We start from the raw sequence: 4,275 nt of genomic DNA, 5'->3' as shown, positions 1-4,275 counted from the left end.
AATTTCAAATGTATGGAGTTCCGATGTCCACTGTAGTGGACACATCATATTTCAAAAATAAAAACTTTTTTTCCACAAAAAATATTTTCAGTATTACCTTACAAAGATTGTGAAATTAAAGAAAATGTGATTGGACAATATTTTTGGAAAAAGACCTGGGAATGAAAATTCAATCAGAAAGATTTGCATATCAATTCAGTTCTGTTTATTTATAGAACACCAATTCACTACCAATGTTGTCTCAACACACTTTACAAAAAATTATTTCAATTCAATCACAAATACACTTCAATTGATGCTAATTATCAAGCAGTAGAGTAAGCTTTATTTTTAAACTAATAGTTTAAGTAAACCATCCAGATCACAAAGTCATTGACTTACAGCATGACTTCAGCCAGTTATGTTGTCTTATTCTTCATGAATAAGACACCATAAACCCAAACAGAAAACTAAACCCAAACATGACAAATACAAAAGAAAATGACAAACAAAGCGTTAAAGTGTTCATATGTTTCATGCTCCTTCAGGTATTGTTTGAGCTTAACCCTCCTCTTATGTTCTTTTCTGAGGTATAGCAATAATGTTCGTGGGTCAATTTGACCCGGGGAGTGTTTTATCATGCAATAGTGTCAGGAACCAAAAAATTCCTCCAAAACATTTTTTTATCTGATTATTAACTAATACTAACCATCTCAATCAAAATTTGTGCAATTATGTTTTTTATTTCTCAGAAATTAAGGATTTGTCAGGATCCGTGTTTCCCCAGTTATGTTTTTTGTTTGTCAGTCTTGTTTGTCTTCCATCCTGGTTGGAACCGGCACTACGCCTGGTGTCCACCAGAGGGCACCACCTCTCCACCCCTGAGAAGCCGCCTGGGTCAACCCGTACACACACCTGCAGCTTGTTGAGGAGGCGTGTGACGGTGGATATAAGCAGCGGCTCCACTTCATCTCACCGCCTGAGTGTTTGCTCGCATTGATTCTCCCGCCGCCTCCTCGTTGCTCTGGTTCGTTCCATCACTGCTGGCTTCTGAGTGAGTGTGCCTTTCCCTCCGTGGATCATTCCCCTCTGTGTCCTCCCTCGACGCTACCGGTATTACCGGCCTAGACGCCACCCCTCGTGAGATCCTCCCGCCTGTGTCCTCCCTCGACGAAGCCGGTGTTACCGGCTGTCGCCAACCCCGAGTGTGTGTGCGTACTACTCCCTGTTGTCGATCCGTCTCCGGTGGATTCCCCTTCGGGACGCCACGGGTCAGGAGACCCGCGCCCGAACCCTCCCGGAGAACAACCTCCGACAGACCTAGCTCCAGGCTGTCACCTCAGGTGAAGTCACCTGACCGTTTCCAGGATTACTCGCCGTTCCCGGAGAACAACCGCCGACAGACCTAGCTCCAGGCTGTCGCCTCAGGTGAAGTCACCTGACCGTTCCAGGATTACTCGCCGTTCCCGGAGAACAACCGCCGACAGACCTAGCTCCAGGCTGTCACCTCAGGTGAAGTCACCTGACCGTTCCAGGATTACTTACCGTTCTCACTCCACTACATCTACTTCATCCTCCTTCCAAGTAAGCCCACCTCAGTCGTTATCATTCTACTCGTCACCGTTCTCTGTCTAACCCTGTGCTCCCCTGTTGACAGTCAGACGACCCGGTCCGCAGTTCCAGAACTCACCTCCTTCCCTTTCAATAAAATCATTGTAAACTTTACTGCCTGTCTGGTTGTGTTCTCGCATGTGGGTTCGTAACTTACCTCCCATCATGACAGAACACTCAGGCCAACACACGACCTCCGCGGACGCTATCAGACGGGCGTTATCAGATCAACATGCATTAATTCAGTCCCACGACGCAGCTCTGAGAGAGCTGGGAAACCACCAAGCCGAAACTAACCGACGATTAACTGAACTTTCTACCTTCCTACAGAATTCAACTCAACAGGTTTCAGATCACCACTCCACGTCCTCGTCGGTCCCTCCAGCAACTCCAGATCCACCTCCCCACTCCAGGTTTTCTGATATCCGCCCTGCTACTCCCGAAAGGTTCTCTGGTGACGTAAGCAAGGTTCAGGGATTCATCCTACAATGTACAATTGTATTTAACCATTCACCACAGAGCTTTCCGCACGACAGTTCCAAGATTTCATTTCTTTTATCCCTGTTTTCTGGCCGAGCCCTAGAGTGGGCTGAAGCCCGATTCTCCGAGGCAGCTAACTATGGATGTACCTACCCTGAGTTTCTGGCAGAATTTAAGCAGGTTTTCTGCCAGGAAACCGAACGAACGGCCGCCTCTAGAGAACTACATGGCTTCAAACAAGGTAGGAGAAGCGTCTCAGACTTCGCCATAGATTTTCGAATTAGAGCGGCCGCTTCAGGCTGGAATGCCACCGCACTCAAAAGTGCCTTCTTCCACGGTTTAAATGAGCACATAAAGGACGAGCTAGCCACGCTAGATGAACCTCAGTCATTGACCGATTTCATTAACCTAGCCATAAGGTTAGATAATCGTATCCGTGCCAGGGTACGGGAACGAGGCCGACAGGTTTCACCCCCCCCGAGTCTCCAGAGCCGGAAGCCGCTCAAACCCCCAGCAGTTGCTACCTCCTTCTCCTCCCGCTCGTGAGCCAGAACCCATGCAACTGGGAAACACCCGACTTACACCCGAGGAGCGCCAGAGAAGGATACGCTCTAAGCTATGCATTTACTGCGGGGAACCAAACCACATGATAGCTAACTGTCCTCTCCGTTTAAACTCACAGGTCCGGCAGTAAGTGCGGGGAAGCTGCCGGAACCAACCCTGACCAGACCCCGCCTAATCATACCAGTCACTCTCTTCTCTCACCAGGACTCGCTGCCCGCATCGGCCCTCATCGACTCTGGGTGCGAACAGAACTTGATCAGTTCTGATTTAGTGCGTCAGTTCTCCATCGAGATGGAACAATTACCAGCCCCTCTACGAGTATCATCTTTGGACGGAAAGAACTTACCCCAAGTCACCCACAGAACCAAACCTCTCAGTCTTCTCATATCCGGTAACCACACCGAAGAAATAATGTTCTTTGTTTTCCCCACATCCAGCTCACCCATTGTCTTGGGTTTCAACTGGCTATATACTCACAACCCCCACATCGACTGGGTGGAGGGAAGAATTGTCTCCTGGTCCACCAAGTGCCACTCCACGTGCCTCCGTTCCGCCGTTCCAGTTAAGGGCCCGAGCCCTACCCCGGCGGAGGGGGATTCCCCAGATGTTTCCGGGGTTCCCAGTGAGTACCAAGATTTGAAAATGGTTTTCAGTAAGGACAAGGCTCTTTCCTTGCCACCCCACAGGCCCTACGACTGCGCCATCGACCTCCTGCCCGGGGCCCCTCTACCGAACAGTAGGCTCTATAACATCTCCAGAGCAGAGCGACAGACCATGGAGGACTACATCAACCAGTCCCTGGCCGCAGGCATCATACGCGCCTCGTCCTCCCCGCTGGGAGCGGGCTTCTTCTTTGTGGGGAAAAAGGACGGATCCCTAAGACCATGTATTGATTACAGAGGGCTAAACCAGATCACCATTAAAATAAGTATCCGCTACCGCTTCTCTCCTCAGCCTTCGAGCCAGTTCAGGGAGCTACCATCTTCTCTAAGCTTGACCTCAGGAACGCTTATCATCTGCTCAGGATTAGAGAAGGGGACGAGTGGAAGACCGCATTTAAGACACCTATGGGCCACTACGAGTACCTCGTTATGCCCTTTGGGTTATCCAACGCGCCATCTTTCTTCCAAGCCCTTGTTAATGATGTTCTCAGGGACTTCATTAACGTATTCGTGTTTGTCTACCTAGACGATATTTTGATCTATTCTAAGTCCCTCGTGGAGCACCAGAAGCACGTCCGCCTAGTACTACAAAGACTACTCGAGAATAAACTTTATGTCAAAGCAGAGAAATGTGAGTTCCATCTTCCATCAGTCACCTTCCTGGGTTATGTCCTCGAGAGCGGTCAGGTGAGGGCAGCAGAGGACAAAGTAAAAGCAGTTCTGGACTGGCCTCAGCCGGAGACTCGTAAACAGCTCCAACGCTTCCTTGGGTTCGCTAACTTCTATAGACGATTCATCCGCAACTACAGCCAGACCGCTTCCCCTCTGACAGCTCTCACCTCCACCAAAAGGGTTTTCTCCTGGACCCCACAGGCCGAGGCGGCCTTCGTGGAGCTAAAGTCTCGATTCGCCAGAGCCCCTGTTCTCATCCAGCCTGACCCCAGTAAGCAGTTTGTGGTCGAGGTTGACGCATCTGATA

The 4,275-nt window shown here is 49.5% G+C and overlaps 1 long non-coding RNA gene across 1 annotated transcript; it reads left to right on the top strand.

Moving 5' to 3' along the window:
- The first annotated feature begins 749 nt into the window (after nt 1–749).
- LOC145549772 (uncharacterized) lies at nt 750–1,704 on the top strand. Its single transcript, XR_014085620.1, has 2 exons — nt 750–1,563; nt 1,637–1,704. It is a non-coding gene; the product is annotated as an uncharacterized LOC145549772 (long non-coding RNA).
- The last annotated feature ends 2,571 nt before the right edge of the window (nt 1,705–4,275 follow it).

Source organism: Poecilia reticulata, chromosome 21, assembly GCF_904066995.2.
Source record: "Poecilia reticulata chromosome 21, P_reticulata-male-v2, whole genome shotgun sequence".
NCBI classification, from domain to species: domain Eukaryota; kingdom Metazoa; phylum Chordata; class Actinopteri; order Cyprinodontiformes; family Poeciliidae; genus Poecilia; species Poecilia reticulata.
This window is presented reverse-complemented; position numbering and strand designations above follow the sequence as displayed.